Here is a 25,209-nt window from a genome sequence, read left to right on the forward strand (position 1 = left end):
GACTGCCCAATATCAAGTGATGAAAATAAGTACTTTATAAAAGACTAATATGTTCTTTCTTAAACAACAGATCATTGACAATCAGAGTGATTACATTAACTTTCTATATGATCGTGAAGTACATTTATTTTTATTTTTCCCATTGGCATGGCAGGAGAGCTCTCTGAGCTGTTTGGGCAGCCTCAAGTATTGCTAAGGATGGCTGCAGAAAAGATTGGCTTAGGACAGGGGCATGGCCACAGAACGGCCCAAATAGGACTGTAGATTCCTCCTTGTAAAGCAACCAGGAAAAGATCTGGCATTGTCTGGCAGACTTGTGTAAAACCAAATGCCAGGTATTGTGTACTGTAAGACGCCAGGGAGTTCAGGGAAAACACTGCATATTTAAATATGGTAATATTTCTTGCAGCAAACCATACAATTATTCATACTGGGTAAATAAATACCAGTAAATAGCCTCATTCAGTTTAGGTCAGATACTGCCAAATAAGTGTAGGTTAGATCAATTTGACTGTCAAATAAGTTACTAAAAAAATACAAAATAAAAATTTTTGGTTTTCAGAGCTTTTTGTATTTCAGAATTGTAGGAAAGGGATTTCTAAACCATTGTAAGGAAATGACTTTGGTCACACTCCAGTAATTGTTAGTTTTTAAACAGGTTAATTTCCCAGGTACAAGAATGTATCTTAAAGTGCTAACTTATTATTTTGTTGCTCACTAGAAAAGATGATTTTTTCTTATGAATTATGGAGAGAGATAAATAAATAACCTACCTGAATTTATTATCTTCCTAGTTATCTAGTATGAAATTTATATTTGCTTTAAACTTTAAAGTTTGTTATCATGTACTGTTCTAGGTGCTGAGGACAATTCAACAATGAAGAAGACAACTTAATTCTTGTCTCCAGGAGCTCACAATCTAGAAATGAAGACAAACCTGGAGTCCTAATCTGGTGCTTTTTTCACTATACCATAACACCTCTCTTGGACCTCTTAAGGTACCTTAAACATTGTACTTAGAAAAAAGTCAAAACAGAATAGAAATAATAAGCTGATAATATTTTTAGAGCTATTAAAGTTGTTTATTAAATTTTTTTTAGCGGTATGAGAAAGTGGATTTTTCTGGGAACGTTAAAACCTATACGTACCACCTATCATTCTTTTTCTTAAAAAAATAAATTTATTGGGATAACAGTGGTTAATAACATGATTATCATCTTTTTTAAAGGTCTGAAAAGATGTGTTTGTTTTGCTTGCGAAATCTGTTCTTGAGTGTTTAAAGCAGCAGGTATTAGGTTTAGTCCAAGGCAGTGGTTCTGAAACTTTTCTCCGTTTTAGAAATGAAACCCTTTAGTCAAACCTATTTCATGCAAAAGTCCGTATGTCATAAAAATAAAAACTTCTCTAGTTGAAGCAGTGATAGTTCAGATCACTGCCTGCTTGGCCATCTCTAAGCCTCCATAGACTACTCCCAAGGCTTTATTAATAAAAAAGAAAGTGAAAACTATTGGTCCAAAGAAGGGGTTGGCAAATTATGGAACGCTGGACAAATCTTTAGTGCTGTCTGTTTTTATAAAGTTTTATTGGAACACAGCAAGGCCTATTTGTTTATGTGTGCCCCACAAAGCCTAAAGTAATTTCTCTCTAGCTCTTTACAAAAGAATGTTGCCAACCCTTGATCCGTAGGATAGTATTTTCTAGGGTACCCCAGAACTGAAAGTACTCATTATTTGAATCAGTTTCAAAACAGAATCATACTTACAGATAATAATGAGGATAATGCCTTTTCCTACCTGGCTTGTTCACAATGATTTAAAAAACTACACAGGTCTAAGATTAAGGTGGGTTTGAGGAAACTTTATATACTTCCTTATCTGCATAGCATAAACTCTCCTTAGGAGCTCCAAAAGCTGGAGTATGGAACAACTTTGTGGTGTGTTTGCTCTCTCCTATTGGAAAGAATACAAACTGGCAGTATCCTTGCGGCCAGTTTTGTTCCAGCGCATGGGTAATCACTCAGAACATCACTGAAAACGCTGTAATGCATGTGGGCTTTTAATGTATGGGGTTAGGTGATCTGAGATACAATATTGGCATGAAAAGATTTAATATTGAAATCTCTGTGAGAGTTTTTATGGATTTTGAAGTATCATAATTAATGAAAAAATCATTTTGAAACTGGCCAAAATTTGCCAGAGCCCAGAAAAATGTCTACAATCATCAACCATCAAAACGATTTGAAAGGTCAGCTATGTTGCGGATTATGATAGTAAATCATTTCTGTTTGGCTTTGGAATCTTCACATCTTTTTCAAATGAACCTCACCTTCTTAATGATGGTTTGTTTATGTTAATATTAAAATGAAATTTTAATTTCTGAGCACACAAGAACTGAAAGTTAGAGAAAGATAGTCTACATATGTGTTAAGAGACACAGAAAGGCCACCCTGGAATTTTAAATGTGTTACTGTTGTGTGATGGAATATTAAGTAGCCATATATTACTGTTCAGGACTCTGGAAGAAAGCCAACTGGAATTATCTTAAACAATTAAAAAGGGAATTTATTCACTTGCATAATCAAATACACACTGATATAACATTTGCCTGTTCCTTTTGTGATTAAAATCTTAGAGAACAATTTGAGAATGAGGTAAATTTTACATTTGTTTATGTGCAATTTTGTTAGTCAGGAACACTAAGTGAAAGCAGAAAATTACACCCAGCTGAATTAAGTCATTTAGGAATACACAAAATACGCACGCCCCTCCCCATGTCTATATATCAAACATCTAGCTACCTCAGTTCTTTCCCTCTGATTTCAGATAACCTTTCTTCCATCGCTTTGCAATAACTCACAAGCATAACCCACTCTGATACCCATTTCTACAAGCAACTTTCAGGGTTTTTTTTCAAAATAGAGTGCTGTATCTATTGTAGTCTTTATATATTGCTTAACCATTTAACATGCATAAGACTCTGCTACCATTTTTATTAGGTTTATATCTTTGTGTGTGTGTGTGTCACAAAGTTTTTAGATGTACTATTAGTCCCATTTCTCCATAAACCCAGTGAGTTTTTATTTTATTTTATTTTTTAATCCTGACCTGAGGATATTTTTCCATTGGTTTTTAGAGAGATTGGAAGAGAGAGGGAAAGACAGGGAGAATCATTGATGTAAGAGAAACACATTGATTGGTTGCCTCCGGCATGAGGCCCATGAGGGCCCAGGCCGATGCTCTATCTACTGAGCCAAACTGGCTAGGGCCCAGTGGGTTTTATTGAGCAAATCAGTGCAGTGATATTTTTTTGTTTTTGTTTTTTAATTAAATCTTTATTGTTCAGATTATTACAGTTGTTCCCCTTTTTTCCCCCCATAGCTCCCCTCCACCTGGTTCCCACCCCACCCTCTGCCCTTAACCCCCACTGTCCTCATCCATAGGTGTACGATCTTTTTCCAGTCTCTTCCCGCACCCCCCATACCCCTTTTCCCCCAAGAATTGTCAGTCTACTCCCTTTCTATGCCACTGATTCTATTATATTCACCAGTTTATTCTGTTCATTAGATTATTTATTCACTTGACTTTTAGATTCACTTGTTGATATGTATTTGTTGTTCATAATTTTTATCTTTACCTTTTTCTTCTTCCTCTTCTTAAAGGATACCTTTCAGCATTTCATATAATGCTGGTTTGGTGGTGATAAACTCCTTTAGCTTTTTCTTATCTGTGAAGCTCCTTATCTGACCTTCATTTCTGAATGATAGCTTTGCTGGGTAAAGTAATCTTGGTTGTAGGTTCTTGCTACTCATCACTTTGAATATTTCTTGCCACTCCCTTCTGGCCTGCATATTTTCTGTTGAGAAATCAGCTGACAGTCATATCGGTATTCCCTTGTAGGTAACTAACTGTTTTTCTCTTGCTGCTTTTAAGATTCTCTCTTTGTCTTTTGGCCTTGGCATATTAATTATGATGTGTCTTGGTGTGGTCCTCTTTGGATTTCTTTTGTTTGAGGTTCTCTGCGCTTCCTGGACTTGTAAGTCTATTTCTTTGACCAGGTCGGGAAAGTATTCTGTCATTATTTCTTCAAATAGATTTTCAATATCTTGTGCTCTCTCTTCTTCTGGCACCCCCATAATTCAGATGTTGGTACACTTGAAGTTGTCCCAGAGGCTCCTTACACTATCTTCATATTTTTGGATTCTTTTTTCTTTTTGTTTTCCCGGTTGGGTGTTTTTTGCTTCTTCGTATTTCAAATCTTTGACTTGATTCATGCGATCCTCTGGTCTGCTGTTGGGTCGCTATATATTATTCTTTTTTTAAAAATATATTTTATTATTTTTTTTTGTTTTTTACAGAGAGGAAGGGAGAGGGATAGAGAGTTAGAAACATTGATGAGAGAGAAACATCAATCAGCTGCCTCGTGCACACCCCCTACTGGGGATGTGCCCACAACCAAGGTACATGCCCTTGACCAGAATCAAACCTGGGACCTTTCAGTCCGCAGGCCAATGCTCTATCCACTGAGCCAAACTGGTTACGACTATATTATTCTTTATTTCAGTCAGTGTATGCTTAATTTCTAGTTGGTCCTTTTTCATATCCTCAAGGGTCTCACTAGATTTATCAAGGGTCTCATTAAATTTATCGGTGGTTTCTAGAAAATTCTTGAAAAACCTTATAACCGTGGTTTTGAACTCTATATCCAGTAGTTTGCTTTCCTCCATTTCTGTCATTTGTGACCTCTTTCTTTGTCTCTGCATTTTTTATGCTTCCCTGTGTTGATAGAGTGGCTTTCTGTGCTAGGTGTCCTATAGGGCCCAGTGACTCAGCCTCCCCAGTTACCTGAGGTGGACACTCTTGGTGCACCCCTTTGTGGGCAGTGTGCACAGTCTTGTTGTCGTTAAGCCTCGATTGTTGTAGGTATCACTGGGAGGAATTGATCTCCAGGCCAATAGGCTGTGAGAATCAGCTGTGTCTATGGTGGGAGAACGTCTGTGCTGGAGATACCTTATGGGGCAAGACTTGCCGGTTGGGAGCTTCAGTCACCTGCCAGCCTGAAAACAGTCCTCAGCCCCTCACTCAGACTGGCCAGGCACCCCAGTGGGGACCCCCACCCTGATCCAGGACACCCTTCAGGGCAAACCAACCAGCCCCCACCCGTGCACCAGGCCTCTATCCTATATAGTAAAAGGGTAATATGCCACCCATACCTGGATCAGCAGAGCCGAGAGGCCTCCCGGCACCGGGATCATTGTGACAGGGGGCAGCGCCCAAACCCCCTGATCGCCCTGCGGCTCTGTGTGTGACAGGGGCTCGGGCCACAACCTCCCTATCTGCCCTCCTCTGTTCGTGACAGGGGAAGGCACCCCAACCCCCTGATCAGCCCTGCTGTGTGCCTGATAGGGGGGAGCTCCCCAACCCCCTGATCGCCCTGCGGCTCTGTGTGACAGGGTGCGGCGCTCCAACCCCTTGATCGGCCCTGCTCTGTGTGTGACAGGGTGCGGCGCCCCAACCCCCCCCCCCCAACGGGCCCTGCTCTGTGTGTGACGGGGTAGAGCCATAACCTCCCCATTGGCCCTGCCCTGAGTGTGACAGGGTATGGTGCCCCAACCCCCTGATCCGCCCTGCTCTGTGTATGACAGGGCGCGGTGCCCCAACTCCCCTATTGGCCCTACTCTGTGAGTGACAGGGGGGAGCTCCTCAACCCCCTGATCGGCCCTGCCCTGTGCGTGACAGGAGGGAGCTCCCCACCCCTCTGATTGGCCCTGCTCTGTGCGTGACAGGGGGGAGCTCCCCAACCCCCTGATCGACCCTGCTCTGTGCATGACAGGGTACAGTGTCCCAACCCCCCTGATGGGCCCTGCTCTGTGAGTGACAGGGTGCAGTGCCCCAACCCCCTGATTGGCCCTGCTCTGTGCAGAATAGGGGGTGGTGCAGCAACCTCCCCATCGACCCTGCCTTGAGTGTGACTGGGGGTGGTGCCCCAACCCCTGAATCGGCCCTACCCTGAGCGTGACTGAGGGTGGCATCGCAACCTCCTGATCCACCCTGCTCTGTGCATGACAGGGGGTGGCGCCCCAACTCCCCAATCGGCCCTGCTCTGAGCCCGACCAGGGTCTGCACCTAGGGATTGGGCCTGCCCTCTGCCACCCGGGAGCAGGCCTAAGCCAGCAGGGCGTTATCTCCCAAGGGGTCCCAGACTGCGAGAGGGCACAGGCCGGGCTGAGGGACCCCCCCTCCTCCCCGAGTGCACAAATTTTTGTGCACCGTGCCTCTAGTCTATATATAAAAGCCTAAGTGACTGGCCAGTCCGCTGGTAGCTATGATGCACACTGACCACCATTGGGCAGACACTCAATGCAAGAGCGGAAACCACAGGCATGGAAACATGGAACAGACTGATGAATCTTAGAGGGAAGAGGGGAGGGAGAAGGGTGGGAAGAGATTAACCAAAGATCTTGTATGCAAACTAGAGTCCTGGTGCACAGTGCTCGGCCTGGGCTGTGGGGAATCGGGTGGAAACTGGCTTTCCGACATCCCCTGAGGCGTCCTGGATTGCTGGATTGCGAGAGGACACAGGCCAGGCCGAGGGACCCCACTGGTGCACGGGGACCTCTAGTGGTAATAATAATTTCCAAAGCATCTGTGAAATTATGAATTGGTATGGAGCTTCTAGAAAGAATGTAATATTAGAGGTTCACTTCTAACAATATGGACCAAGCATAATTTTGTTTTTCAAAACAATAAGCAGTAATATATATGGCCTGATCTAAAGAGAGAAAAACTAAGACATATGAACTTTATGATTCAAAAAATCACTCCAGTTCAAAAACTGAAATAGAGATTGCTTAAACTTAATCTAATGGCAAAAAATTAAATAGAAATGTCAATCATCAGACTAAAGTGCACGTGCACACACACTCAACAGCAACAACGAGAATTTCATAGACTCTTACAATTGAAAGGATCTTTAAACTGTTTGAAGCTTTGGATACTTAAGGCTTTGGAGCAGCGGTTCTCAACCTGTGGGTCGCGATCCCTTTGGGTGTCAAATGACCCTTTCACAGGGGTCGCCTAATACCATTGGAGAACACATATATAATTACATATTGTCTTTGTGATTAATCACTATGCTTTAATTATGTTCAATTTGTAACAATGAAATTGGGGGTCACCACAACATGAGGAACGGTATTAAAGGATCGCGGCATTAGGAAGGTTGAGAACCACTGCTTTAGAGGGAGAACTCATTTTTCAATTAGCTTTTTATAAAGCCCAAGTGATGTAAGATTTCAATAAAAGTTTGCTGCTAAGATGATTGCTTTATTGAACGGATCACTAGTAATTCCTTTAAATATTGATATCTGCTGTTTGTGGAAACAGTATAAATTCTACTTAAGTGTAAAAGAAGGCAACCTCAGATCAGCAGTAAATTATTCAATTTAGATAACATTATTTTGTTCTAGTAATCAAATTTGCCAAAGTTATTGCATCTACCCATTTAACAAGTTAAATTTAAAAAAATAAATATTTTGTAGTAAAAAAAATGGTCACTAGTCCCAGCCTTTATTTGATGTGTGAATTTCTTTTACATACTTTCCTAAGTGGTCACTCAGAGATATGGAGCTTACTATTTACCCAGTCCATTTTTTTATAATTGTTAAATTTATTCATTGTATTTAGCCCAAATCTTAATTTCTATCCACTGGTTATAATTCTGGCTACTAAGACCATACAAAACCTTTAATCTATTTCAAGGGTTTTTATCAGTCCTCTTTTTGTTTTTGTTTTTTATTTAGGGAATATACACTGATGTGTTTATATTGAATGTGTTCAGAGACAAAGATAAATGATAATTTCAAGTGCACAATTAAGGTGGTACATTAAATATGTATGTGTCAAGCACCAAGATGGGGGCATAGGTAAATGCCTGTACTCACCTCCCACAACCACATCAAAATTACGACTGAAATACAGAGCAGCCATCATTCAGAACCGACTGAAAGCTGGCTGAAGGAAAGTCCTACAACTAGAGAAGTAAAGAAGAAAGCATGAGACTGGTAGGAGGGGAGCCCAAGCTGAACGGGCTGGTACAACACCCACGTGTGCCAGTTTTTTAATGGGGAGGGATATCGTCTTTGTGGAGGCCACCAGAGAAGAGAAAGGGGTCTCAGCCCCACCAGACTCCCATCCCAGGCTCCCAGAGCTGGGAAGAGAAGTCCCTATTACTACGTGAGCTGTACAAACCAGCAGGGATTGTGCTGAGACACAGAGGCTGCTGGAGACCCAGCTATTCCTTTAAAAGGTCTGGTGCATGAACTTACTCAGACTCGATACCTCTGAGCTCCAGCACCAGGTGGCTCTGGGGGACCCAGACATATATGGGGAGGACCTGGACTGTCTGGCATTGAGGCAGGAACCAAGGGGTGGCTTTCTCCCAAACAGGGGTGCTCACAAGGGTCATTGTTCCTGTGCCGGGACCTCCTCTGTTGCAGGGCTGACTGGTAGCCATATCAGAGTGGCCCACAGAATTTGTTATGTCCTGGTGATTCCCTGAGACCCTGCCCCATCCAATTTGCAGCCCCACACAAGTGGTATGCAGCAGCTTTTCCAAATGAATGGCCTGTCCTAGCTCAGGCTTTGCTAAAGTCTCTCAAATAAGCTGTAACTGGTGGCAGCATGCCCCAAACCTAGCAATAAAAGGTCCAAAACCTGGCACTAGCACCAGTCTGCCTTGCTTCACAACTGGGCCTCGAATCCTGCACAGCAGCTCTCTCACTATAGTCATAGCTGGTCCTCCCAGCCAATTGACCTGGAGGTCAACTCCAAGAGACAACAATAGCAATCAAGGCTCAACTACAAAACTGTGCACACAGCCCACACAGGGGTACATCTAGAGTGCTAAGCTCAGGTGACTGGGGAGGCTGAGCCACTGGGCCCTACAGGACACTTACTACACAAGGCCACTCTACCAATTCCAGGAGACATAGTAGCTCTACCTAATACATAAAGCTAAACACAGGGAAACAGCCAAAATGAGAAGACAAAGAAACATCACAAATGAAAGAAATGGAAGCAAGCAAACTATTAGATACAAAGTTCAAAACCATGGTTATAAGGTTACTCAAGGATCTTCATGAGACTTCCAAGGATCTTAGTGAGAAAGTCAAGGACATGAAAAAGAACCAGTTAGAAATAAAGGATACACTAACTGAAATAAAGAACAATTTACAGGGATTCAGCAGTAGAGTAGAGGATTCCAAGAATCAAATCAACGATTTAGAATATGAGGAAGCAAAAACACCCAATCAGAAGAGAAAAATAAGAATAAAAAATATGAAGAAAGTATAAGGAGCATCTGGGAGAACTTCAAGTGTACCAACATTTGCATTATGGGGATGCCAGAAGGAGAAGGGAGAGAGCAAGATATTGAAATCCTATTTGAAGAAATAATGACAGAAAACTTCCCCTACCTGGTGAAAGTCCAGGAAGCGCAGAGTCCCAAATAAGAGGAACCCAAAGAGGCCCAAACCAAGACACATCATAATTAAAATGCTAAGGGTTAAAAACAAAGATACAATCTTAAAAGCAGGAAGGGAAAAGCAGTTAGTAACCTACAAGGGAGCGCCCATATGACTGTCAGCTAATTTTTAAACAGAAACTTTGCAGGCCAGAAGGGAGTGGCAAGAAATATTCAAAGTGATGACTAGTAAGGACCTACAACCAAGATTACTCTACCCAGCAAAGGTCTCATTTAGCATTGAGGGTCAGATAAATAGCTTCACAAACAAGAAAAAGCTAAAGGACTTCATCACTAACAAACCAATATTATATGAAACTAGAGGCCTGGTGCACGAAATTTGTGCATGGGGGGGCAGGGGAGGGAGGAGGTCCCTCAGCCTGACCTGCACCCTCTCCAATCCGGGACCACTCAGGGGATGTCCGACTGCCAGTTCAGGGATCAGGCCTAAACCAGCAGTCAGACCTCCCTCTCGCAATCCGGGACCTCTGGCTCCTAACCACTCACCTACCTGCCTGCTTAATGCTCCTAACTGCTCCCCTGCCTACCTGATTGCACCTAATTGCCTCTGCCAGCCTGCCAGATTGCCCCTAACTGCTCCCCTGCTGGCTGATCCCTCCTAACTGCTCTTCCCTACCGACCTGATCCCCCCTAACTGCTCTCCCCTGGTGGCCTGATCGCACCCTAACTACTCTCCCCTGCCGGCCTGATCACCCCTAACCACCTCTGCCTCGGCCCTGCCACCATGGCTTTGTTTGGAAGGATGTCCAGAAGGTCGTCTGGAAGATGTCTGATCTAATTAGCATATTACCCTTTTATTAGTATAGATGTTGGAGGGTATTATTTAAGAAGAGGAAGAGGAAGAAGAAGAGGAAAAGAGGAGGAGGAGGAGGAGGAGGAGGAGAAGAAGAAGGAGAAGAAGAAGAAGAAATATGAACAATAAAATGGCAACAAATAAATATCAACAATTGAATCTAAAAATCAAAATAAAATGAACAAGAAATGTAATGAACAAAATAAACTAAACAGGTGAATAAAATGGAATCAGAGGCATGGAAGCATGGAACAGACTGATGAATCTCAGAGGGAAGTGGGGAGGGTGGGGTGGGAAGAGATTAACCAAAGATCTTACCTATGGACACAGACAATAGAGTGGTGAAGGCCTGGGGTGGGGTAGGAACTGGGTAAAGGGGGGTAATGGGAGAAAAAAAGGGCAATATCTGTAATACTCTCAACAATAAAGATGAAAAGAAAACATATATATGTATGTATATGACAAATGCATACATACTAAACATGTGCACCTATGTATAGGGAATCTGTCTAATGGTATGTTCTCTATGTGTACCTAGTGACATGTTACATTATATAACTACTAGAGGCCCGGTGCACAAAAATTTGTGCACTAGGTGGGGAGGGGGGGGGGTTCCTCAGCCTGGCCTGTGCCCTATCGCAGTCTGGGACCCCTTGGGAGATAACGCCCTGCTGGCTTAGGCCTGCTCCCGGGTGGCAGAGGGCAGGCCTAATCCCTAGGTGCAGCACCTGGTCGGGCTCAGAGCAGGGCCGATTGGGGAGTTGGGGCACCACCCCCTGTCATGCACAGAGCAGGGCGGATCAGGAGGTTGCGATGCCACCCTCAGTCACGCTCAGGGTAGGGCCGATTCGGGGGTTGGGGCACCACCCCCAGTCACACTCAAGGCAGGGTCGATGGGGAGGTTGCTGCGCCACCCCCTGTCACGCACAGAGCAGGGCCAATCAGGTGGTTGGGGCGCTGCCCTCTGTCACGCACAGAGCAGGGTCGATCAGGGGGTTGGGGAGCTCCCCCCTGTCACGCACAGAGCAGGGCCAATCAGGAGGTTGGTAAGCTCCCCCCTGTCACACACAGAGCAGGGCCCATCAGGGGGTTGGGGAGCTCCCCCGTGTCATGCATAGAGCAGGGCCGATCAGGGGGTTGAGGAGCTCCCCCCTGACACGCACAGAGCAGGGCCCATCAGGGGGTTTAGGTGCTCCCCCCGTCACAGAGTAGGGCCGATAGGGAGGTTGTGGCCCCGCCCCCTGTCACACACAGAGCCGCAGGGCAATCAGGGGGTTTGGGCGCTGCCCCCTGTCACAATGATCCCGGTGCCGGGAGGCCTCTCGGCTCCGCTGATCCAGGTTCTGGGAGGCATATTACCCTTTTACTATATAGAATGGAGGCCTGGTGCATGGATGGGGGCTGGCTGGTTTGCCCTGAAGGGTGTCCTGGATCAGGGTGGGGGTCCCCACTGGGGTGCCCGGTCAGCCTGGATGAGGGGATGATGGCTGTTTGCAGCTGGTCACACACCCTTCAGGGTGGGGGTCTCCACTGGGGTGCCTGGCCAGTCTGGGTGAAGGGCTGAGGGCTGTTTTCAGGCTGGGACTGAAGCTCCCAACTGCTCCTTTTTTTCTTTTTTCTTTTTATTCTGGGCCAGCTTTAGCTCTGGCTCCAGCTCTGAGGCTTCAGCTGCTGAAAGCAGGTATTTGGTTTGTTTGGGTTCTATAATCAAAACTCTGTATCAACTCCAGCTCTGAGATCCCGGCCGTCTGAAAGCTGGTTTCTGGGGTTTTGTTTAGCTTCTATATTTGTTACAATGTTTCTTAAACTGCAAGTTCAGAGGCCAGCAAGGCAGGCGGGGAACGTTGCAGTCCTCTGTCACTGAAGCAAGCAAGCCTCATGTTCAGTTTAAGCTGCCTGGCTGCTGGCCACCATCTTGGCTGGCAGTTAATTTGCATATCACCCTGATTAGCCAATGGGAAGGGTAGTGGAGGTATGGCTAATTACCATGTTTCTCTTTTATTAGATAGGATACTTTCTGAGATAGTTTCACATTTCTTTTTTTTTTATTGCTTAAAGTATTACAAAGGGTATTACATATGTATCCATTTTATCCCCCCGCCCTAGACAGTCCCCTAGCCTCCCCTATCACCCAGTGTCTTATGTCCATTGGTTATGCTTATATGCATGCATACAAGTCCTTTAGTTGATCTCTTACCCCCCTACCTCCTGCCCCCCAACCCACCCCGGCCTTCCCGCTGCAGTTTGACAATCTGTTTGAGGCAGCTCTGCCTCTGTATCTATTATTGTTCAAAAGTTTATAATGGTCTCTATTGTCCATGAATGAGTGAGATCATGTGGTGTTTTTCCTTTATTGACTGGCTTATTTCACTTAGCATAATGCTCTCCAGTTCCATCCATGACGTTGCAAATGGTAAGAGTTCCTTCCTTTTTACAGCAGCATAGTATTCCATTGTGTAGATGTACCACAGTTTTCTAATCCATTCATCTACTGATGGGCACTTAGGCTGTTTCCAGATCTTAGCTATGGTGAATTGTGCTGCTATGAACATAGGGGTGCATATATCCTTTCTGATTGGTGTTTCTGGTTTCTTGGGATATATTCCTAGAAGTGGGATCACAGGGTCAAATGGGAGTTCCATTTCCAGTTTTTTAAGGAAACTCCATACTGTCTTCCATAGTGGCTGCACCAGTCTGCATTCCCACCAGCAGTGCACGAGTGTTCCTTTTTCTCCACATCCTCTCCAGCACTTGTCGTTTGTTGATTTGTTGATGATAGCCAGTCTGACCGGTGTGAGATGGTACCTCACTGTTGTTTTGATTTGCATCTCTCGGATGATTAGTGACTTTGAGCATGTTTTCATATGTCTCTTGGCTTTCTGAATGTCCTCTTTTGAAAGGTGTCTATTTAGGTCCTTTGCCCATTTTTTGATTGGATTGTTTATCTTCCTTTTGTTAAGTTGTATGAGTTCCCTATAAATTTTGGAGATTAGGCCCTTATCAGATATGTCATTGGCAAATATGTTTTCCCACACAGTGGGTTTTCTCGTTGTTTTGTTGATGGTTTCTTTTGCTGTGCAGAAGCTTTTTATTTTGATGTAGTCCCATTTGTTCATTTTTTCTTTAGTTTCAAGTGCCCTAGGAGCTGTATCAGTGAAGAAATTGCTTCGGCATATGTCTGAGATTTTCTTGCCTTTGGATTCTTCTAGAATTTTTATGGTTTCCTGTCGTACATTTAAGTCCTTTATCCATTTTGAGTTTATTTTTGTGTATGGTGTAAGTTGGTGGTCTAGTTTCATTTTCTTGCATATATCTGTCCAATTTTCCCAACACCATTTATTGAAGAGACTATCTTGGCTCCATTGTATGTTCTTGCCTCCTTTGTCAAATATTAATTGAGCATATTGGTTCGGGCCGATTTCTGGGCTCTCTATTCTATTCCATTGATCTATATGCCTATTCTTGTGCCAGTACCAGGCAGTTTTGAGAACAGTGGCTTTGTAATACAACTTGATATCTGGTATTGAGATCCCACCTACTTTGTTCTTTTTCAGGATTGCTGCAGCTATTTGGGGTCTTTTTTTATTCCAGATGAATTTTTGGAAAGTTCGTTCTAGATCTCTGAAGTATGTCATTGGTATTTTAATGGGAAGTGCGTTGAATTTATAGATTGCTTTGGGTAGTATGGACATTTTGATGATGTTGATTCTACCAATCCATGAACACGGTATGTTCTTCCATCTGTTTATGTCTTCCTCTATGTCTTTTTTCAACGTCCTGTAGTTTTCTGAGTAGAGGTCTTTTACCTCTTTAGTTAAGTTTATTCCTAGGTAGCTTAATTTTTTTGGTGCAATGGTAAACGGGATTGTTTTTATAATCTCTCTTTCTGAAAGTTCACTATTGGTGTATAGAAATGCCTCAGATTTCTTGGGATTAATTTTGTATCCTGCTACATTGCCAAATTCATGTATTAAGTCTAGTAGCTTTTTGATGGAATCTCTAGGGTTTTGTATGTATAATATCATGTCGTCTGCAAATAAGGACAGTTTTACTTCCTCTTTTCCAATTTGGATGCCTTTTATTTCTTCTTCTTGCCGAATTGCAATGGCTAACACTTCCAGTACTATGTTGAACAGGAGTGGTGAGAGGGGGCATCCCTGTCTTGTTCCTGTTCTTAGGGGAAATGGTGTTAGTTTTTGTCCGTTGAGTATGATGTTGGCTGTGGGCCTGTCATATATGGCTTTTATTATGTTGAGGTATGATCCTTCTACTCCCACCTTGCTGAGAGTTTTTATCAAAAATGGGTGTTGAATTTTGTCAAATGCTTTTTCTGCATCAATTGATATGACCATGTGGTTTTTTTCTTTCAATTTGTTTATGTGATGTATCACGTTTATTGATTTGCGGATATTGTACCATCCTTGCATCCCTGGGATAAATCCTACTTGGTCATGGTGTATGATCTTTCTGATGTACTGCTGGATCCGATTTGCTAAGATTTTGTTGAGGATTTTGGCATCTATGTTCATGAGGGATATTGGCCTGTAATTCTCTTTCATTGTGTTGTCTTTACCTGATTTTGGTATTAGGGTGATGCTGGCTTCATAGAATGAGCTTGGAAGTGTTCCTTCCTCTTGAATTTTTTGTAGTAGTCTGAGGAGGATAGGTTTTAGTTCTTCCTTGAATGTTTGGTAAAACTCCCCTGTGAAGCCATCTGGTCCTGGGCTTTTGTTTGATGGAAGCTTTTTGATGACTGCTTCAATTTCTTCCATAGTTATTGGCCTGTTGAGATTTTTAGATTCTTCCTGATTGAGTTTTGGAATGTTGTATTTTTCTAGGAATTTGTCCATTTCCTCCAGGTTGTCTAGTTTGTTGGAGTAAAGCTGTCCATAGTATTTTTTAACAATCATTTGTATTTCTGTGGGGTCTGTTGTTATTTCGCCTCTATCGTTTCTGATTTTATTTATTTGGGTCCTCTCTCTCTGCTTCTTGGTGAGTCTGGCTAGAGGTTTATCAATCTTGTTAATCCTTTCAAAGAACCAGCTCTTGGTTTCATTAATTTTATGTATTGTTTTTTTGGTCTCTATGTCATTTATTTCTGCTCTAATCTTTATTATCTCCTTCCTTCTGCTCACTCTGGGGTTTTCTTGTTGCTCTCTTTCTAATTCTTTGAGTTGTAGAGTTAGATGATTTACTACCATTTTTTCTTGTTTTTTTGAGATAGGCCTGTAGAGCTATAAACTTCCCTCTCAGGACTGCTTTCAATGTGTCCCATAGGTTTTGGATTGTTGTGTTTTCATTGTCATTAGTTTCCAGGATTTTTTAAATTTCTTCTTTGATCTCATTGGTAACCCAATCAATATTTAATAGCATGCTATTCAGCTTCCAGGTGTTTGAGTATTTTGGGTTGTTTTTATTGTAGTTTATTTCTAATATTATGCCATCATGGTCTGTGAAGACGCTTTTTATGATTTCAATCTTCTTGAATTTGGGGATACTTTGCTTGTGACCCAATATGTGGTCTATTTTTGAAGATGTCCCATGAGCACCTGAGAAGTACGTATATTCTCTGGCTTTGGGGTGAAGTGTTCTGAAGATGTCTATTAAGTCCATCTGATCTAGTGAGTCATTTAGGATTGCTGTATCTTTGCTGGTTGTTTGTCTATAGGACTTATCCTGTGCTGTCAATGGTGTATTAAAGTCCCCTACTATGATTGTATTGTTGTCGATCTCTCCTTTGATATTTTCCAGGAGTTTTTTTTATGAATTTGGGTACTCCTACATTGGGTGCATATATGTTTACCAGGGTTATATCTTCTTGTTGTATTGATCCCTTTAGTATTATGAAGTGGCCTTCCTTATCTCTTGTTAAGGCCTTCACTTTGAGGTCTATTTTGTCCGATATAAGTATTGCTACCCCAGCTTTCTTTTCCTTTCCATTTGCCTGAAAGATATTTTTCCATCCTTTCACTTTCAGTCTGTGTGAGTCCCTTCTAATGAGGTGGGTCTCTTGTAGACAGCAGATGTATGGGTCATGTTTTTTTTATCCATTCAGCCACTCGATGTCTTTTGGTTGGAGCATTTAGTCCGTTTACGTTGAAAGTTATTATTGAAAGGTACTTGTTTGTAGCCATTTCTTTTTTTGTGTGGCTGTTTTCTTTCTGAGCTTTTTATTTCTTCTTTTTATACCAGTCCCTTTAGCATTCCTTGCATTGCTGGCTTGGTGGTGACAAACTCCCTTAGCCTTTTTTTGTCTGTGAAGCTTCTTATTTCCCCTTCAAGTTTGAATGATAGCCTTGCTGGATAGAGTATTCTTGGATTCATTCCTTTGCTTTGCATCACTTTGTAAATTTCAGTCCATTCTTTTCTGGCCTGATGTGTTTCTGTTGAGAAGTCATTTGACAATCTAATGGGAGATCCCTTGTATGTAACTTTCCGTCTCTCTCTTGCAGCCTGTAAGATTCTCTCTTTGTCCTGAACATTTGCCATGGTGATTATGATGTGTCTTGGTGTGGGTCTTTTCGGGTTCACCTTGTTTGGGACTCTCTGGGCTTGTGTGACTTTTTTCTTCCCCACCTCAGGAAAGTTTTCTGATATTATTTCTTCGAGTAGGTTTTCTAATCCTTGTTCATCCTTCTGTTGTTCTGGTACTCCTATTATTCGTATGTTGTTTCGTTTCATGTTGTCCCAAAGCTCCCTTTGGCTCTCCTCCTGTCTTTTAATTTTTTTCTCCAATTGCAGTACATTTTGGGTGTGTTTTGCTTCCTTGTCTTCTAATTCACTAATTCGGTCCTCCGCTTCTCCTAGTCTACTGTTGATACTTTCAATGGAGTTTTTCATTGCAGCTATATCACTCTTCATTTCTTCTTGGGTCTTACTTAGGTTGTTGATTTTTTCATCTGTTTCTTCTAGCTTCTTCCATATGTTATCGATTTTTTCATCTGTTTCTTCTTGCTTCTTGCAGAGGTTGTCGATTTTTTCCCCCATCCGGTTTATGCACTCTAGGATCCTTATTCTGAATTCTTTATCTGTCATGTTGCATGCCTCTGTATTACTTAGCTGCTTTTCTGGAGAGTCCTCCTTCTCTTTCCTTTGGGGGTTTCTTTGTCTACCCATGTTTGATCTCACTGAAATATCTAGACGTTGAGTTGTTCAGTGGTTGCTCCCTTGGTGGCAGTGACTCCTTGGTCTGTGGTTGCTCTTCGGGCGGTTGCGGTAGCAGCTGCTCTTCAGTTGTCAGCAGCTCCTCTGGTGGGTGCTGTTCACAGCTGTGGTGGCTCTTCTGGCTGGTGGGGCGAGGTTTCACGTACAGCTGCTGTTCCTCAGCAGAGAATGTGGTGCTCAGGAGGTTGCTGTTGCTTGGATCTGCTGCGTTGATTTAAAGGCACAAAATACAACACAACAAGGCACCACGTACCAGGCACTATACACAAATATATTCACGATATTAATAACCCCAATTAAAGGTGACCACCTGAATTAAGAGAATTAGGGGATAAGGAAGAAGGAAGAGAAAAAGATAAAAGAGAAAAAGGAAAAGAAAAGTAGGGACCAAAAAAAGGGAGTGCAAAAATGAAATTGGGAGAAAGGAAGGGGGAAAATAAAAGCGAGAAAAGAAAAGAAAAAAAAAAAGAGCGAAAAGAGAGAATGAAGTGGAAGAGGGGAAGAGACTTTTTATATGAGGAGAATACTCCTATGGGACAGTCATTAATCCCAACAAATTCCAGCAACAGCTCCCTGGATATGAATGCAAACTAGAAACAACCAATAATATAACGATGAAAATAGAATGGTGAACACTAATCCCAAAATAAAATAAAGAAAAAATAAAATGGCACTTTAAAAAATGGTAAAATGGTAGCAGTAATAATACTGGTTAAAAATAAGAAGGTAGTAATTAAAAGGGTAAAATCAGGTGATGGAAAAAGAAGAAAAGAGAAAAAAAAAGAACTGAAAAAAAAGAGTGAAAAAAAAATTGGTTTCTTAGTTAAAAAGTGAAAAAAGAAAAAAATTGCAGTAGTGAAGGTCCTTCGTTTCTTCTATTCTTCAGTGTGGCTCGCCTTAGACCTTCCAGGTATTCAGGAGAGTGTTGAGTTTCCCTGCGATATACTGTTCCTCTGTGTTGTAAACCACAGTCCTTATTTTAAAGCGTGCCGCATTTATTTCCCAGACTGCCTTATTTTGTGTTTAGCAAAGAGTCAGTTTGTGGGTCAGCCTCTGGGTGGCAGTGTTCTGGGGTTGGCCTCTGAGGCTATAGGGCCTCTCTGTCCAGTGGAAGTTCACTGCCCAGAGCTGACTGCGTAATAGTTAGTTACCGGCGCTATGTTGTTGCTGGGATTGAAAATCCCCCTATAGGCCAGACCCTGTTAACTCCCAGGGACTGATCAGGTTATCTTAATCCTTGATCTCGTACAGGGTGGAATCTGGGTGTGGCTGTGCTCCTTGCCTGGGGGCTGGGGGGAGGAGTCTCACTCTCCGGAGAGGGTGGCTGCCCCAGTCCTGGGCTCAGGGGTGTCTCAGCACTCAATTCACTACCACCTCTCCCGGCTCCCCCTCTTTCCCCAGTCTCTCCCCAGATTCCACTCCTCAGCACACTCTCCCTCTCTTCAGCACAGGTGAGTGTCTGTATCCGAAATGTCCCATGAACAGGATTCAGTGAAAACAAACAAACAAATGCCGGCCTCGGAAATGGGGAAGGCTTGGTTTCTGTAAGCTTCTTCTCTTACCGGGACTGCATGGTCAGGTCAGCTCTTCAGGCTGCCCCCTTTAGGCTCAGTCCTCCGTGATCACAGAACCCAGCTCTCAATTTCCCTAGCGGCGCCAGGAATCCCGCGGTTCTCCTTTCCCCCGTCAGGGGCTGTGCCTGTCCCAAGGGACGCGGCTGTCTGCCACGCGGTCTTCCTCCTACTCTCTGGGCTCAGAGGTCTGGCAAACTTTCCTGCCCAAATCCCTGGTTTTTTTTTTTTTACCTTTCCAGGGGCGTTCTGCTCTTCCCGGCTGCAAACCCTCTCACCAGCTGAGCATTTTCACCAATTCGGTGTGAGTGTTACTAGCTTCAGCTGCTCGCTCCATTTGCTCCGGGACACGACCTGGGACACGTCTGCCTATATCGCCGCCATCTTCTTAAATCCCCAGTTTCACATTTCTTATGTCACTTAATATTAATAAAATAATTGCTATCATTAAATTAGAGCTCGGCACTGTATTAAGTACTTTTCATATATTATTTCACTTACTCCATACACTATATGAGGAAAATAATATTATTATCCCCATTTTATAGGTAGCGAAACTGAGGTTTAGAAGAGTTAGGTTACTTGCCCAAAGTTTCGCAGGTGGCATTTATTGGTCAGTATTTGAGCCTGTAGGGGGCTAAAATAAAAAAAAGAATACTCTTCCTCTCACCTTCTAAGTTCTTCTAGCTGGGCTAATAATCAAATTAACAGAGACAGATTAACAGGAGAAAATAAAATTTTAATACATGAGCATGTGAATTCACATATGCATGAAAATTCCAAAGGCAGTGAGGCAACACTGGGTATATATGACATTTGGCACAAAGAAGAAAAGGGGAGAGGATGGGGACTGAGGTTTCAACAGTGAGAATGGGTGATTTACAGGTAGTTGAGGAAGAACTAAACAAACAAAGCAGGCAAATTCTTGCTTGGCAACTCTGAAACAAAGGGACACAGTGGGTATCTAGCTAACAGGCCCTGCCTGGAGCCTTCCTATAATACCATACTTAATTCAAATTAGGCTAAGGCAGCATCCTAAAATTCCCTTCCTGAAGCAGATTTTGCTATCTGAACCTCTTGGGCAAGAAAGGGGTAGGGCCAAAGTTTCATTCTGAGTCTTTTGTTTCTCAGTAACAGGCTTAAAATCAATATCCCATAAGGCAGCTTCAGGATGGCAAACTTTGGTTCCCTTCAAGCCTAAAGTCACAGTTTATTTTATGTTATTTTTCTGCTATCTCCCTAGAGTTTGCTCTAGTTTTACTAGCTTGTAGCAAATGAGCCATGTTAATGGGTGAAGTATATAAATATTACAACAAGAAAGCTAAAGCAATTGGTTATTTCTCTTTTTTCTTCATTTTTTATAGTATTTTTTAAATGGGTATATCTCAACATTGGGGGTTGTTGGAGGCAGAACTTTCAGATGGACCCCAAGATATCCTAGCTCACTTTCTCCTAGTTATTCAACAGCTAATCTAGGTGCTGCTGTGAAGGGATTTTGCAGTTGTAATTAGAGTCCCAACTCAGTTGACTTTAAGATAGAGAGATTATCTGGTGGATCTGACCTAATCACCTTTAAAAGCACAGTTTTCTCTGGGTGCTGGGGAAGAGGAATGCACTCTGGCTTGCCTAAAAGAAAACTAACATCTATCAGGTGTGGAATATAGCCTCTAAGAACTGAAAATAGCTCCTTGCTGATAGTATGGAAATAGAACCCTCTGTCCTATCCCTGCAGGGAACTGAATTCTGCCCAAAACCCAAATGAACTGGAAAAAGGACCCTTAGCTCCACATGAGAATGCAGCCTGGCCAGCACCTTCATTTCAGCCTTGTGAAACCCTGAGCAGAGCCCAGCTCTGTATTCAGACTTCTAATTTACAGAACTGTGAGCTAAGAAATCAGTATTTTTTAAAGCCACTAACTTTGTGGCGATATGTTATAAAGCAATAAAAACTACTACAGGGGTAAATATCGCTATCCTCCCTCTGCCAGTTAAGAGCCATGGATCTAGGTAGGTCATGGTCAAACAAATGTACATATATCAACAGGTGATGTTTGCTTTCTGAAGTCCTTGAATGCACTTGGGAATGTAGCACTGGAGTGAACATTAAGGTGTAATGTAAAAGAAGAGAAAAGCAGTGAATTCAGAAAAAATAACAACATGCATTTAAAATATGAAAGAAGTATCTTGCTTCACATACATTATACATACACTACACTCAAAATTCAACCCCATTTGCAAAATAATCCTCCAGAATCATTCGATGTTAGGGATTGTTTGATCCTCTGCTTCTGTAGTCTTTTACCATTGAGTGAACCTGCTTGCCTTTAGAATTAGGGATTAGTTTCAGTGTTAATCTTGCTACTGACCTTCCAGTATTATTACCTGGCTTCACTGTGATTGCTCTATCTATCTATCTATCTATCTATCTATCTATCTATTTATCTATCTATCATTCATTCATTCAATATATGTTTATTAAGGACTTACTATGTTCCAGGCATTGTGCTATGTAATGGGTTAACAATGATATGGCTTATTTCTTCTGGGTTGAGCTTTTCATCCCTGTCATTTAGACTCTTGATTTGAGCTTTGACTTGTAGCTGTAGTATTCTACACCTGACACGAGTGACCAGATCATTTAGGGATTGGGCCCCCAATAGTCATTGCCCAGCTTCTCAATAACTAAATCACTAGTTTCTTGTTTATGACTTTTGCCTATGTATCTTATCTTTGAAGGCTAAACTTCTGAAAACCAGCTTTCTTCAGCCTGCCTTGACCACAGTCTTCCTATATTCCCTGGCTAGTGCTGAATTAGAGACTTGAAATCTAGCTAGCCATGCCAGATCTTTTTACCTACTTCAGTTGCTCTGTCCACCTTGGCTGGCTGTTCTAGTTGGTCAATATCTAATTCTTATATCCAATTCTGGTTTGACCATATACATCTTGAAGTTGAGAAATAGTAGACGTAATTTTAATTTTTCAAAATTTCTAACAAAGTTTGACAACCAAAATGACCATTTTGCCAAGAGTAGACAACATTTAAAAACAAGTTGGATCTGGCCTCAAGTCTTGGCAAAAGTCTAAAAGTCATGACCTAAAAAGAGGGATGGGGAATGAAACGGGAATAATTATTTTATTCTCTATGATAATCTGGCTGGTATTTTATGTTATCTCAATCATTCAATTCTCAGACCTTCCCCCACTATTTTATAGGTAGGTGCTGAGGCATAGTAGCAGGGTCAGAATTTGAACTTAGGTGAATCTGGCCCATAAATGCGTGCTTTTATTAGTATACTGAACCAAAATGCATATTTTTATCTCTGGTTTTGCTTTTGGAGTTTGCAGAATGTCCAAGCTAAGAGCCAGAATTAACAAAGCTCATCTACCAGATATACCTTCAGACTGAAGGAATGGTCTAGGCCCATGGTCGGCAAACTGTGGCTGGTGAGCCACATGCAGCTCTTTGGCCCCTTGAGTGTGGCTCTTCCTAAGCCTTAGGAGTACCCTAATTAAGTTAATAACAATGTACCTACCTATATAGTTTAAGTTTAAAAAATTTGGCTCTCAAAAGAAATTTCAATCATTGTACTGTTGATATTTGGCTTTGTTGACTAATGAGTGTGCCGACCACTGGCTAGGCTGACTATACATAATTTCAGATCTGGTATTCTGAAAACAAACCCCGAAGTGTATTCAAGCAATTGCACCCTTAATTTTTTGTTCCTCTTGAGGATTACATGACTTAGTACCCTGATTGTGGTCAATCCAGGATTCTGATGAGGGGAAATGAAGGGTTGGCATTAGCCTACTAAGTTTAGTAGACAGATGCTAACTAACTGTGGCCTGAATCTGAGGATTTATATATTTCACTAATTTTAGAAGATTCACCATTATCTATTAGATATTGTTTCTCTCTTATTCCCATTAGATGCACGTTGGTCTTTCTCATTATATCCTCCAAATGTCTTAACCTGTCTTTCATATTTTCCCTTGTGTGTGTTAGGAGATTTATTTGTGAACACACATTCATAGAAACTTATTCTCTGGAGATTTTTTGAGACCTGGGTTTAAAGTGAATTCTTCCAGGGGACAGTTGCACTTACTTCTACTAATCACCAGGGACTATTGTCAAGCTAAAACTATTTTAAGCTACATTTATGGTATGAGGTGTTTTGGTTATACAGATGACATGAATTGTGACCGCAGACCTGTCTGAGTAGAGATTTAGTGTTATGACATTTAAAAGGGAATTTCCCTCCTCTTTTTTTTCTACTCTACCCAGAGGCAAACTCAACAAGCCCCCATCTCTACCATCTGCCTCTCGGTGGTGGTTCCCCCCCCCCCCCCGCCCAACTGTTTATCCATTAAGAGCATCACCCTTTGAGGAACTGACTTTCAGCAGAGAAGGAGAGGGATGGTGTGTTTCTGATACAACTTTTAACCTTGCCCCAGGATTTGTCTCTTTTGTCCCTTGTATTTGATTGATTCATTAAAACCACTTTATAGGCTTACCATAAACCAGCAGCTATCCTAAGGTAAATACCACTTTCACAGCTTCCCTTTTTTTCTGGATTAGTGCTGATATTTTGCCATCATCTCACCATCAGTCTTGCATTTAAAATGACATATTCTATCATATTTAACTATCATTTTAAGATGTGCTATACTGAAGATTTCTTCAGCTATCTCTTCTGCCATATTACCTAAATTAAATTCTATTCTACAGAAATATAGGGATTTGGATAGGTGGATTAAGTTATGGTAGAATTGTCACAGAAGCAGTCTTTCAGGCAAAAATGTAAAACTGACTATACAGAAGCTCTGCCTTTGGGTTTATATTGATTAAGCCATTACATAGTTGTAGCAGTGGATATGTTGTTACCAGATTTATAGTATCTTTGAAAAAAAATAAGGATGTTTGAGGTCCTGGATTAGGTAGTGTGCCATAACTATGTCCTGAAGAGGATACTTTCTGGACTAGAGATTTGCAGAAAATGGATCAAGCATTGTTTGAGTGGAAGGTGAGACTTTTATTTTAGAAGTGTACAAGGGTATCTAGTCTACCTAGGAAGTGTGGAGATTCAATCTGCTTGAAACAGAACTACTTTATTACTGAGGAGCCATACCTTTATCTAAGAAGGAGTCATTGATTTCTTTGAGTGGAACCTGAGCCTTCCTCCTTTGGGTATATGTTGGTTAGTGGACAGCTATTCAACATCCATCATTTTGGTTGAGGAATGAAAATCAATGAGGCTAGTGACAGAAACCCATTTCTCCTGGACATACACAATATGTGGGAAATTCAAAGTTCAAGCCATATTTCACACCAGCCCTGGGAAAGACTGAACACTATCAATTTCCGAGAATGCCCATTGTAAATCCAAAAGTCATTCTGTAGATCAAAGGTTAGAAGGCAAGAAGTGATTAAGTAGTAACATTCTGAGTTGATGCTTCCCCAGTGTTGAGGAATGGGATGGTAGTGGACGATGTTTATGATGTTAGAGAGGAAGAGTTGTGTTATGGACCTGTGTACTGAGAGAAATAGAATAATTTGTTTTCAGCTTACACTCAAAACCTCAAAACCATGAATGGCTTTCCCGAACAAAATGTAATTAAAATGCACCTCCCATGGTCACACCTTGAAGAATGCTGATTTAAAAAATAAGAGAATCCAACTGTTCCAGAGAACACAGATGCAGCATGCTGGTTAGGCCAGTATTTCTCATCCTGAACTCCCCATTCCATCCACAAACTTGGGTCTTGCCAAAATTTCAAGTATTCTGGGCCCATATCAATTGAAAAAAGCTCCCCAGTTAATCTTCATATAGCTACTTCCCTCCCTACTGGCTCTTCTTTTGGAACCACCAGATTAGACATTTACAGACAGTATTGCCAATTCCAATTAACCAGTACAGTAGGCAGTCATCTCTTTGCAGAACATATTGGAAGGAAATACAGCTTAATATAGAAATTAATTAATTCTTGACACTTAGAGCAAGTGCACTTTTGAAGATGTGTATTAAACTAGAAGGAGGTAAGAAATGCAGCCGAGAGAGAGAGAGAGAGAGAGAGAGAGAGAGAGAGAGAGAGAGAGAGAGACTCAGACTCCTGGCCAGTGTGGCTCAGTTGGTTGAGCGCCAT

At 42.0% G+C, this 25,209-nt stretch overlaps 1 protein-coding gene across 6 annotated transcripts in view; it reads left to right on the forward strand.

Moving 5' to 3' along the window:
- The window catches only part of KLHL13 (kelch like family member 13), a 462,679-nt gene that overhangs the window by 1,712 nt on the left and 435,758 nt on the right, over positions 1–25,209 (forward strand). For all 6 annotated transcript variants that reach the window (XM_059679895.1, XM_059679896.1, XM_059679893.1 and 3 more), the window contains exon 2: positions 858–998. The gene's annotated coding sequence lies outside the window, so the exon portion shown is untranslated. The remainder of the gene's footprint in view (positions 1–857; positions 999–25,209) is intronic.

Source organism: Myotis daubentonii, chromosome X (genome assembly GCF_963259705.1).
Source record: "Myotis daubentonii chromosome X, mMyoDau2.1, whole genome shotgun sequence".
Lineage (NCBI taxonomy): Eukaryota > Metazoa > Chordata > Mammalia > Chiroptera > Vespertilionidae > Myotis > Myotis daubentonii.